Source organism: Globicephala melas, chromosome X (genome assembly GCF_963455315.2).
Source record: "Globicephala melas chromosome X, mGloMel1.2, whole genome shotgun sequence".
Lineage (NCBI taxonomy): Eukaryota > Metazoa > Chordata > Mammalia > Artiodactyla > Delphinidae > Globicephala > Globicephala melas.
In genome coordinates this window covers 66,829,074-66,843,062 of record NC_083335.1, presented here as the reverse complement: position 1 = coordinate 66,843,062, position 13,989 = coordinate 66,829,074, and the positions used below count along the sequence as shown (strand labels likewise).

The window sequence follows — 13,989 nt, the reverse complement described above, 5'->3', positions numbered from 1 at the left end:
TGCTCAAGAACTCAGATCTGGGACTTTTGGGTTCAACGGCCAGCCAGCGATATAGTTAGATACAGAGATACATTTAGAATTCTCAAGCAAATGGTTTCCATCGCATTCACTGGTTATGCAAATGCCATGACTGGCAAATAACAAGCTACTTAAAGGCCCAGGTACACATGGGGAGAAAAAGTCTTTCCAGGGAAAGCTACTTCATTTTGGAAGAAAGAGTGCTTGCCTGCTCCTACTCTGATCCTAACTCTACCCTTGGCCCCTTGAAGCTACTGCCTTCTCTTTTTCTTCACCTCATCATCCTTTAAAGATGTTTTTAAAATATTAAAGTAATATATGCTCACTAAAGAAAACTTGGAAAGTATAGAAAAGTAGAGCAAATCACCCATAATTCCTTCTCACAAACAACCACTTGTTAATATTTTAGCTTATTTTTTCTAGTCTTTTTATTCCTTCTGCATAGACCACCTTCCCTGGCAAGTTATTCAGAAGTATGAATAGATTAGAAAAGCCAAAGGTAGTGTGTCACCAAGGAAGGTTAACTGGCTGGCTACCAAGATGCCTTGTTGGATGGCATTACCTTGGTGCTTTCAACCTCAGTCCAGGCTGGACCTTTCCATCTCAGAAACTTGATCTCCTCAGTGTCCCTGAACTGGTCAGTCTCAGGAGGCTGACTCATACTGATTAACTCATGAGAGACTGATGTGTGAAAACCAGGATGCTGGTTGTTGATGAGAAATAGAACAGTAACAGTTTATTTTATATTGGAGTATAGTGGCCTGACCACCACATTCCCTTCCTTTAATAAAGTGTAAGCCTCCATCCTTACCAAGTGCTATTTTGTTTTATACGATAACCCTATGAAGTAAATACTATGATTAACCACGCTTTAGAGATGGAGAAGCTAAGGCGCCCTAAGATTAAGTAACTAACAAGTCTGCTCTATGTGGACTTCACTGTCTCCTTTTTCTACGCTTCCATGGTTCACTGACACATTCTTGCTTTAGATATGTCAAAACTATCCACCCAAATTATAGTCAAATCTTGCTTGTCTGGAAGCCATTATATTTCTTGAAGGTGATTTTTCCATTTGATTCACCATACATTAATTTTATAGTTTAACTCTTGAATAACATTTTATTTCCAAGTTCCTGGGAATATTTTATTGTTGCTCCCTTATATTACCTGGAAGTTTTAATCATACTAATTTTCAAAAATCCAAAATTTTTTAAACTTCACATTTTATAAATGTTTTCCATGGTTTTGCATTTTATGTTAATGTCTACATTAATCTTCCTTCTAGGAGATGTTCCAGTTTGCTTAGCTATTCTCTCACTATTAATAATAAATCTTTTATTATTACATTTCTTGAAAAAAGAGTTCACACACTGTCTCCTTTCTGTTGTTTCCCATTCACTCTCTTTAAATTTTTTAAAAATTGTATAAGTAATATATAAACACATTCTTTATGAAAATAATTTAAATATTATAGATAAGGTTAAAGTTCCCCATGTCTGTCACCCATAATCACAGTCTCCTTTATCTCCCTCCCCAAAGGTAACCACTGTTACAGGATTGGTTTGTATCCTTCCAGATTTTTCCCTATGAATTTACACACACACACACACACACACACACACACACACACAGCAATACATATAAAATATTGTTGTTTTCTGCGTATTCTTTTAATGCAAACAATATTATGCTGTACCTACTGTTGTGCAGAGTGCCTTATTCATCCAAAATTATGTCATGAAGATCTAGTCATGTTATTACATAGAGATCTACTTCATATACTGTGGTTTATGTAGGCATTCCTCTGTTGATGAACATTCACTTTGTTTCCAGGTTAGAACTCTTGAAAATACTTCAGTGAACATACATGTATGTCTGCTTGTGAATGCAAACAGGTGTTTTGGAAATACGCATTTAAATTTTTGATATATCCAAAAACACATTTAAATTATCTGCACCAACCAGTAGTATATGAAAGTCTCCATTTTCCCCATCCTTACCAATACATGATATTATTAAACCTTAATTTTGAGCAATCTGATGGGTACAAAAATGGTATCTTACCTTAAGCCTAATTTATCTGAATACTAATGTCATTGAGCATCTTTTTATGTTTATCTTATTTAATTTATGTAATATTTGTTTATTTTATTTTATTTCTTCTGGGTAACAACTTTATATACTTAGTCATTTCTCTATTGGACTGTTTTCCTTATTGATTTATAGGATTTTTTAAAAAACTACATAATCTGTAATTTAACTTAAAAAAAAAAAAGAAATCCAAAAGAGATAATGAACGTTTTCCCATAAGTGGTTTTCTATTAACATTATTTATGGTGTCTTTTCATTCATATAGTTTTTAATGAAGTCAAATTTATGAGTCTTCCTTTTTGTCTTATTTTAGAAGGCCTATGTAGTAGGTTGCATGTTGGCCCAACAAAAGATATGTTTACCCAGAACTTGTGAATGAGACCTTATTTGGGAACAGGGCCTGTGCAGATGTAATTAAGGATCTGGAGATGAGATCATGCTGGATTTTCCTACTGAGCCCTAAATCCAGTGATACGTGTCCTTCTAAGAAAAGGAGACACATAGGGAGGAGAAAGCCATGTGAAGACAGAGGCAGAGATGGAAGTGATGCATTTACAAACCAAGGAACGCCAAGGATTGCCCACAGCCACAAGAAGCCAGGAGAAAAACATGGACTAGCTTCTCCCTCAGAGCCTCCAGAAGGAACTAACCTTGCTGACACCTTGATATTGGACTTCTGGCTTCCAGATTGTGAGAGAATAAATTTCTGTTGTTTTAAACCACCCAGTTTGTGGTAATTTGTTATGGCAGCCCTAAGAAATTGATAAAGCCTTCCTGCCCTCAAGATCATCAACACATTATTTTTTGTATTAATTTTATTGTTTTGCTTTTTATCCATAATGCTCTTAATTCCTCTATAATTTATTTTTATTAATGGGTTTAGATAGAAATTTAACAATGTTTTCCTAAATGTTAGTGCTAATTGCATTAACACCACTTCATGAATATTCTTTTCCCATTGATTTGAAATGCTACGTCAAGTACCCATGGGTCTGTTTCTGGATCACTAGTCTGTTCCATTAATCTATTTTTCTATTCCTTCACCATTGTTGAACTGCCTTGGCTATTCTTGAGCTTTAATCTTCCATAAGAACTTTAGAATTATCTGGTCAGGTTCTAAGGAAAATCCCAATTTTTATTGTGATTGCACTGAATTTATGGATTCATTTGAGGAGAATAGATATATTGAGAATATTTAGCTTTCCTATCTACAATGTCTATTTATTTATTCAGACCTTCTCTTATTTCTTTCAGTAAACTTTATAGTTTTTTCCATGAAAGAGTTGTACTTTTTATTAAGCTTATTTTTTGGTACTTTTTAGTTTTTGTTGCTATTAACATTTTCCCCTGTTATACGTTAATTGGTTATTATCATGTATAGGAAAATGATTTTGTATGTTTATCTTATATCCAGTCTCTATGTTAGCTCACTAGATGTACTGGCTTAAAGGTGATGGTTTTGGATTTTCTAAATAGACAGTCATATCATTTGCAAATAGTAACAGTTGTGTCTTTACCTTTCAAATCTTTGTAACTCTTGTAGTGGGTATAGTGGTTATCATTTCTTGTTCCAGACTTTAACAGACTGATTCTAATGTTTCACTATTAAATATGTCTGCAGTAGGTTTCTGGAAGTTACCATTTATCACTTTAAAATAATTTCTTTCTCTCCTTGGTTTCCTAGAACTTTATCATTAATATTATTATGAATAAATGTTGAATTTTATTGGATGCTTTTCTTGCATGTATTGAAAAAGTCATATAGTTTATTCCTCTACTTGGTTAATGTGTGAATTACATCAATAGGTTTCCTTTTGATGATCCATATTTTTATCCATATTTTCATTCATATCACTTGGTCATGATAAACTATTCTTTTAATATGCACTAGATTCAATTTACTAATATATTTTTAGAATTTTTGCATCATTGTTTTTAAATTATATTGGCCTATAATCTTTTATTTTTATGCTGTCCTTGTTTGGTTTCAGTAACAAGGTTATGCTTGCTTGTGAAATGAGTTTGGTAGTTTCCCATCTTTTTCTATTTCCTAAAACTGTCTATGTGAAAAGAAAAGCATGTGTTCCTTGAAGTCTTGGTAGAACTCATCGGGCAGAACTTGCTGACCTGGTGGATTTTGGAAACAGGTGGCTTTATGAAAATGATTTCAATTTCTTTTTGGGTCATTGTTGATAATAATACTTTCCTAGAAGCTTGCCAATTTAATCCAAGTCAGAGTTTCTTAATCTTGGCACTACTGACATTTGGGGCTGGATGATTCTTGGTTGTGGGGGCTGTCTTGTGCATTTTAGATGTCAGTAGCACTCCCCCCCACGTCCCCTGCCCCATACCATCACCTAGGTTGTGACAACCACTCCCCAGATCCTGCCAAATATCTTTTGGGGGTCAAACTTTATTAGTAGAAAGTTGTGCAAAACTTTGCTTTTGACTTTTCTGAATCTGAATCATGGCCACCTTTGTACTCCTGACATACTTTATTTGTGTCTTCTCTCTTTTATTTGATGAATCTGCCCAGAAGTTTGTCTCCTTTATTACTCTTTTCCCAGAGCCTGTTCTTAGCTTTATTGATTGATTATATCTTTATTTTTGTATACCTCTGTGACCCAATAAATGGACAAATTTTTAAAATATTTTATTATAAAAAAAGAAAATGTATAATACAATAAGCCCCACCACCTATTTTCAACAATTATCAGCTAATAGCTAATCTCGTTTCTGTCATTTATACTCCCATCTTCTCTTCCTCCCATATTATTCTGAAGTAAATCTCAGACTTCATATCCTTTCATCCATAAATATTATATATTAATACTTATAAAAGATAAGAAGGCCTTATTAAATATAACCACACTACCATTATTATTCCTAAAAGTACAACTCCTTAATATCATCAAATATGCTTTCTTTGTTCAAATTGCTCAACTGTTTCAGAAATGAGTGTGTGTTTTGTGTGTGTGTGTGTGTGTGTGCGCGCGTGAAGGAGAGAGAGAGAGAATCAAGCTACAAACAAGGTCAAGGCATTGCGTTTGGTTTATATGTCTCATAAGGTTTTTAAGTCTCTTTTAAGCCATAGGTTTTCCCTCTTATCTCTCCTTTTTTCCTTGCAATTTGTTGAAGAAATCTGATTGTTTGTCTTGTAGGGTTTCCCCAGCTGGACTTTCCTGATTCCATTCCCATGGTATTAACATATTCTCTGTCTTCTGTATTTCCTACAGATTGGTGTTTCACTTTAAAGGCTTAATCAGATTCAGGTTCAGTTTTCTTGGCTAGACTGCTCATATGGAGTTCTCCCATCAGGAGGCACATAATGTCTGGTTGTCTCTCAATGGTAAGATCCACTTATTCATTAAGAGTTGCAAAATAGTGATATTCTATCATTCCATATTCATTTATTAGCTGAAATTCTTTTATAAAAAGAAACTTCCCCTCCTCTACTATTTTGTACCTAGTGGTACAGTTCACATAGGAAAGGCAGGTTAAATGCCTTTATTTATTGACTTGCAAAATAATGAGTTAATTATCTATCATTTTTCAAATGTGACCTTTTTTTAGTATTATCATAAACATATGGATTTAAACATTTGATATATTTCAGTCTATTACAGTTATTCTCCTTACTGAGCTCAGATTGTCCCATCTTTGGTCCCTACACTCTGGCCCCTGTGTCCTTTTGACACAACCCTAGTGGTCTGTGATAACCTCCTTGTTTTCTGAGAAAGCAAGATATTGAAGGTTCTACTTGTATGTTTCCTACCTCAGACTAGAAATCAGCCATTTCTCTCAGGAGTCCTGGTTCTTTTTAGTGTGAAATGGTATTTTGAAATAAAAATCTGGGCCCTGGGCATCGTGATCCTTCCAATTTAAATTCAGGGCTACAGTATAGGATTTTTACTTCACCTCAACAATCTATATCTCCTTTCTCCCACAACAAATATCCTGATTCTCAAAATAACAACATAATCACTAATTTGCTTTATTCCATAATATAGAGACAACAGTTTCAGAATAACAATACCAACACCATACCACCAAAAATATGGTTACTTACAAAGAGTTTAAGATTCTTTTATAGATTTTTTGTCCTTACCTTAAGATGTATCCTGTTAGGGATATACATTAATGTTGCTGTGTTTTAAAGTCACTTTCTGTGTTATTATGTCACCATCTGGATACACAGATTCATTTGTTTCATTTTGCTTTTGATTTTTAGGGATTGCTTTTTAAAAAAATAGTTTCACAATTTTGTAATATATTTACATGGTTTCAAAGTCAAATCTATGGAACAAAGTATACTCAAAGAAGTCTAGTTTTTAATCCCTGTCTCTTTATGCTATTCCTTCATACTCCCTATAGAAACAAATATGTATATAGGTATTTCTATCTCTTCCCTTCTTATGTGGGTGGTGTCATATTCACACTTTTTTCCACCTTGCTTTTTTTTTTTTTTAAAGATGTTGGGGGTAGGAATTAATTAATTAATTAATTTTTGCTGTGTTGGGTCTTCGTTTCTGTGCGAGGGCTTTCTGTAGTTGTGGCAAGCAGGGGCCACTCTTCATCATGGTGCGCGGGCCTCTCACTATCGCGGCCTCTCTTGTTGCGGAGCACAGGCTCCAGACGCGCAGGCTCAGTAGTTGTGGCTCACGGGCCTAGTTGCTCCGTGGCATGTGGGATCCTCCCAGACCAGGGCTTGTCCCCTGCATTAGCAGGCAGATTCTCAACCACTGCCACCAGGGAAGCCCCTCCACCTTGCTTTTTTTTTTTAATGAATATTAAGTCCTGTAGATCACTCCATCAGAGTATATATATTCTTAATTCCTTTTCAAAGCAATAGAGTACTTCATATTGTGGATGTACCAGACCTTTATTGATGGAACATTTGGATTGTTTCTAGCCTTTTCCTATTATAAATAACGCTGCAAGAAATAACCTTGTGCATGTCTCTTATTCATTCTGAAAATCTTCCTTTTAATTGATTAATTCCACCTGTTTAAGTGTATTATGATTGCCACATTTGGAGAGTTGTTTTCACCATTTTGTTTTGTACTTTCTTTTTACCACGCTTTCTGACATTTTTTCCTTCTCTTGAATTGATAAATTTGTCTATATCCCCTTTTGTTTCCTGTGATGGCTTAGAAACTATAGTTTGCATTTATATTCCTTTAGTGGCTGCCCTTAATTTTTAATATGTACACTTAACTATAAAATGTTTTAACATACCTAAAATGATTCAGTATTTCTGTTATTTTTTGAAACACAACAAAGTTTGTAGCATGCTTTACTGACTCATTGAACAACCCTTTTCTCATCTTGTTATTCTAACCTGGAGTTTTATATTTATCTTTATTTGTAGTTTACCTTTTCTTGAATAGGTAATACACTCATATGATTCAAAACTGAAGCAATAAAGGGTATATTGTGAAAAGTCTTGCTCCTACTCCTCTCCCATCTTTCCCATTCACCCTATTGCTCCAATCAGTTAATCTCAATAAATACATACTTTCCAGAGTTTCTTTATGTAACTATGAATATATACTCTATTTTATCTCCTTCTTACATAGTATAGAATACTACACATTCTGATTGGCACCTTTATTTTTCTTCACTTGGATATCTTTCCATATCAATACAAGTAGATCTTCCTCATTCATTTATATGTCATAATATCCTATTGTGTGATTGATCCTTAATTTATCTAATCAGTACCCTGTTGATAGATACTTGGATTGTTTCCAATCTTTTGCTATATGCTAAAGTTGAAATTAATAATCTTGTACATATTTTATTTTATAGATGTTCAGGTATATTGGTAAGCACCCGGAAGTTGGATTGCTCATTCAATGAAAAATGTATTTTTTGTTTCAATAGATATAGCCAAAGAGCCCTTTATCAGGGTAGTATCAATTTGCATTCCCACCAGGAATGTATGAGAGTGTATAATTTCCCACAGCCTTGCTAATAAAGTGTGTTATCGGGCTTCCCTGGTGGCGCAGTGGTTGAGAGTCCGAATACCGATGCAGGGGACACGGGTTCATGCCCTGGTCCGGGAAGATCCCACATACCACAGAGTGGCTGGGCCCATAAGCCATGGCCGCTGAGCCTGCGTGTCTGGAGCCTGTGCTCCTCAACGGGAGAGGCCACAACAGTGAGAGGCCCGCATACCGCAAAAAAAAAAAAAAAGTGTGTTATCAATTTTGGGGGTGGTTACAAATCTTAGTAGTTATATTTGGCATTTTTCTTATGTAAGAGAGAACAAGAATCTTCTTTTTTCTTTAACATCTTTATTGGAGTATAATTGCTTTACCATGGTGTGTCACTTTCTGCTTTATAACAAAGTGAATCAGTTATACATAAACATATGTCCCCGTATCTCTTCCCTCTTGCAACTCCCTCCCTCCCAACCTTCCTATCCCACCCCTCTAGGTGGTCACAAAACACCGAGCTGATCTCCCTGTGCTATGCAGCTGCTTCCCACTACCTATCTGTTTTACATTTGGTAGTACATATAAATCCATGCCACTCTCTCACTTTGTCCCAGCTTACCCGTCCCCCTTCCTGTGTCTTCAAGTCTGCATCTTTATTACTGTCCTGCCCCTAAGTTCTTCAGAACCATTTTTTTTTAGATTCCATATGTATGTGTTGGCATACGGTATTTATTTTTCTCTTTCTGACTTACTTCATGCTGTATGACAGTCTCTAGGTCCATCCACCTCACTACAAGTAACTCAATTCTGTTTTTTTATGGCTGAGTAATATTCCATTGTATATATGTGCCACATCTTCTTTATCCATTCATCTGTTGATGACACTTAGGTTGCTTCCACGTCCTGGCTATTGTAAATAGAGCTGCAATGAACATTGTGACACATGACTCTTTTTGAATTATGGTTTTCTCAGGGTATACGCCCAGTAGTGGGACTGCTGCGTCGCATGGTAGTTCTATTTTTAGTTTTTTAGGGAACCTCCACACTGTTCTCCATAGTTACTGTATCAATTTACATTCCCACCAACAGTGCAAGAGGGTTCCCTTTTCTCCACACCCTCTCCAGCATTTATTGTTTGTAGATATTTTGATGCTGGCCATTCTGACTGGTGTGAGGTGATACCTCATTGTACTTTTTTTTTTTTTTTTTTTTTTGCGTTTCATGGGCCTCTCACTGTTGTGACCTCTCCCACTGCGGAGCACAGGCTCCAGACGCACAGGCTCAGCGGCCATGGCTCACGGGCCCAGTCGCTCCGCGGCATGTGGGATCTTCCTGGACCGGGGCACGAACCTGTGTCCCCTGCATCGGCAGGCGGACTCTCAACCCCTGCGCCACCAGGGAAGCCCTCATTGTACTTTTGATTTCCATTTTTCTAATGATTAGTGATGTTGAGCATCCTTTCATGTGTTTGTTGGCAATCTGTATATCTTCTCTGGAGAAATGTCTATTTAGGCCTTCTGCCCATTTTTGGATTGGGTTGTTTGTGTTTTTGATATTGAGCTGCATGAGCTACTTGTAAATTTTGGAGATTAATCCTTTGTCAGTTGCTTCATTTGAAAATATTTTCTCCCATTCTGAGGGTTGTCTTTTAGTCTTGTTTATGGTTTCCTTCGCTGTGCAAAAGCTTTGAAGTTTCATTAGGTCCCATTTGTTTATTTTTGTTTTTATTTCCATTTCTCTAGGAGCTGGGTCAAAAAGGATCTTGCTGTGACTTACGTCATAGAGTGTTCTGCCTAGGTTTTCCTCTAAGAGTTTTATAGTGTCTGGCCTTATATTTAGGTCTTTAATCCATTTTGAGTTTATTTTTGTGTATGGTGTTAGGGAGTGTTCTAATTTCATTCTTTTACATGTAGCTGTCCAGTTTTCCCAACACCACTTATTGAAGAGGCTGTCTTTTCTCCATTGTATATTCTGGCCTCCTTTATCAAAAATAAGGTGACCATATGTACGTGGGTATATCTCTGGGTTTTCTATCCTGTTCCATTTATCTATATTTCTGTTTCTGTGCCAATACCATAATGTCTTGATTACTGTAGCTTTGTAGTATTGTCTGAAGTCAGGGAGCCTGATTCCTCCAGCTCCGTTTTTCTTTCTCAAGATTGCTTTGACTATTCAGGGTCTTTTGTGTTTCCATACAAATTGTGAAATTTTTTGTTCTAGTTCTGTGAAAAATGCCAGTGGTAGTTTGATAGGGATTGCATTGAATCTATAGATTGCTTTGGGTAGTAGAGTCATTTTCACAATGTTGATTCTTCCAATCCAAGAACATGGTATATCTCTCCATCTATTTGTATCATCTTTAATTTCTTTCATCAGTCTCTTATAGTTTTCTGCATACAGGTCTTTTGTCTCCTTAGGTAGGTTTATTCCTAGATATTTTATTCTTTTTGTTGCAGTGATAAATGGGAGTGTTTCCTTAATTTCTCTTTCAGATTTTTCATCATTAGTGTATAGGAATGCCAGAGATTTCTGTGCATTAATTTTGTATCCTGCTACTTTACCAAATTCATTGATTAGCTCTAGTAGTTTTGTGGTAGCATCTTTAGGATTCTCTATGTATAGTATCATGTCATCTAGAGGACAAGAATCTTTGAGGGCTATTTATATTTTCTTTTCTGTTATTTTTTCATGAGTTTTGCCCATATTCTGTTGGGGTGTTGGTCTTTTATGGAATGTGATGGCATCTTCTATGGCATTTGGATCTTGAATCATAGTTAGAAAGGCTTTCCCCAAAACTCCAATGTTATAGAGTAATTCTCCCAACTTTTCTTCTAGTGCTCTTTTATTATTTTCCTTTGTACATTCAAATCATTTTTTCATTTGTAGTTTATCCTGGTGTACAGCCTTAAGTATGGAACTATTTTATTATTTCAGATGGCTACTGGTTGTCCCAACTATTTACCAAATAGTCTATCTTTTCTCCATTAATTTAAAATGTCGTCTATATCAGATCCTAAATTTCAATATTTATTTGTTTCTACTTATGAACTTTCATTTTTTTTAAATTGGTCTGTATGTCTATTTATGTGGCCATACCCTTTGTTTATAATTATTGAAACTTTAAAATATTTTAATATCTGGTAGGGCTACCTGTCACTATTCTTCTTTTCCAGGATTTCCTGGTTATTTTTGCTTATTTATTTTTCTATGTGAACTTATAATTAGCTTGCCCAATTAAAAAATTAACTCTGTTGATATTTTTATTTGGATGATGTTAAATTTACAAATTACTACTTTGTACAGGGTTGCAATAAAATTCAGAGACATGGGTAAATACATATAATAATTACATTACAATGCATGATATGTTCAATGTTTATTCCCCATTGGCAATGCATAGTTCAATGCACTGTGCAAAATTGTCATGAACACAGTGCATTAATACAGCGCATATGTAGCAATCTTTGCACAAGGTATCTGATGCATTGCCTCAGATGTTTTACATCTCTGATTTTCACTGAATAAGCTTGTGCCTTTAGCATGTCCCAGCAAAGGTAATCAAGAGGGTTCAATCTGTAAAATATATGTATATGTAATATGCTGTATATTATATGTAATGTTTTAAAATATCTATGTTTCCAGAAAAACTAGGAAAGACTGAGAAACTACCATAGATCAGAGGAAGCTAAGGAATCATGACAAGTGAAAATGCAATGGGGGACACCAGATTGGATCCTAGAACAGAAAAATGACATAAATGAAAAACTGGTGAAATCCAAAGTCTAGGGTTTAGTTAATAGTAATGTACAAATGTTGGTTTCTTAGTTTTGATAAATGTAGTGTAAAATGATAACATTAGGAGAAACTGAAACTGGGTTACTGTTATCCAATAGTTCTCTGTTACCTTTGCAACAACTCTTCTGTGAATCTGAAATTATTCCAAAATAGTTTATTTTTAAATTCTCTTCCTAGATTTTATGGTTACCCTCTATTATAATTATGTGTCTATCTCCCTCACTAGACTGTGAGAACTACTAGAGCCTGGACCGTTCAGCACTATTCCTGTGTTCATCGATAGTTATTGGGGACAAACTTAGGATGATTAAGATAAGCCAAGAAGACACTGAGAGGTGTGGAAAAACTACCAAGTTGTTATCTCCCCTACTTTATATAACATACCATTCAATTTAATAAGCCAAATATGTTGCTGATCAACATTTTTATTGTCTCTATCTTCCATCCAGGCAGACTTAAAGAAAAAGATATTTGGGAAAACTGCCCTCAAATGCTGAGAGTCCCCTTCTTTCTCCGCTTGCTCATCTTCACTCATTTTTTTAAGTGCTCTTCCTCCTTGCCTCAAAATCTTTGGCACAGTAGCTTTGAAGAAGTGGAAGAGCAATGAGCTTGAGTTCTAGTCTACACTCTCACATCCTGGCTGTGTAAACTTGGGTAAATTATTTAATCTCTACAAACCTGTTTCTCATCTCCCTAACTAACAGGATTGAATGAGAAAGTATATGTGACATACTGTATAATTCCAAGATACCACGTGGTCTTCTGCATTCCTTTGTGCGTGATTTTTTTTACTGCCAAACTTACTCTTTCTCCAGTGTTCCCTCTGTGAATGGTTACCCCTACCCACTTGTCCAAACCAGAACCCAAGTCATCCTTGACTCCTTCCTCCCTCTAATATCTCCTTCCTGCATTTCAAAATTGTCACAAAGTCCTACAACTTCCTAACTGTCTGACCCATCCTCTCATTTTGATCCCCACTGTCACTGCCTTTAGTTTCTCCCTGGACTATAGTAACAGCCTGTTAACCGGTTTCCTTGCCTTCAGATTTGTTCTCCATTTTTCATACTGGTCTCAGATTGATTTTTTAAATACTTGGCTCTGTTACTCCCCAACTTAAAGTTTTCCTGTGGATTCTCATAGCCTTTAGCATAAATCCAAAATTTTTAGCATGACATTGTGATCTAGCCTGTGTGTATCCACCCAGCAGTGCTGCTCTCTCGTTTCTGCTATATCCCTAAACTTTAGTTATCTTGAATTATTTGCAGTTGCCTGAAATCACTGTGCATTCTCACACAGTTGCACTATTCCCTCTGTCTGAAGACTTCCTTTCATCCATTTAAAAAATGTGCTAAATCATGTGGTCATTTCTCAGTCCTCATCTTACTTGACCTATCGGTAGCATGTGATGCACTTGATCACTCCCTCCTTGATTTATTTTCTTCACCCAACTTTTATTTGTTTATTTTTTAGAAGTATATTAAAATTTATTGTAATTTTTTAAACATTTTATATTGGACTACAGTTGATTAACAATGTTGTGTTAGTTTCAGGTGTAGAGCAAACTGATTCAGTCATATATATACATGAGTCTATTCTTTTACAAATTCTTTTCCCATTTAGGTTGTTGCATAATACTGAGCAGAGTTCCATGTGCTATACAGTAGGTCCTTGTTGGTTATCCATTTTAAATATAGCAGTGTGTACATGTCAATCCCAAACTCCCTAACTATCTCCCCCCCCACACCCTTCCCCCTGGTAACCATAAATTCATTCTCTAACTCTGTAAGTCTCTTTCTTTTTTGTAAATAAGTTCATTTGTATCATTTCTTAAGATTCCACATACAGGGGGAGACCTTCAAGATGGCAGAGGAGTAAGAAGTGGAGATCACCTTCCTCCCCACAAATACATCAGAAATACATCTACATGTGGAACAACTCCTACAGAACACCTACTGAACACTGGCAGAAGACCTCAGACTTCCCAAAAGGCAAGAAACTCCCCACATACGTGGGTAGGGCAAAAGAAAAAAGAAAAAACAGAGACAAAAGAATAGGGATGGGACCTGCACCTCTGGGAGGGAGCTGTGAAGGAGGAAAAGCTTCCACACATTAGGGAGCCCCTTCACTGGCAGAGATGGGGGTG

At 35.9% G+C, this 13,989-nt stretch overlaps 1 protein-coding gene across 1 annotated transcript in view; it reads right to left on the bottom strand.

The window, feature by feature from the left end:
* Positions 1–13,989, bottom strand: part of LOC115850052 (protein FAM236D-like) — a 150,229-nt gene that overhangs the window by 1,147 nt on the left and 135,093 nt on the right. The gene's annotated exons all lie outside the window — the stretch shown is intronic.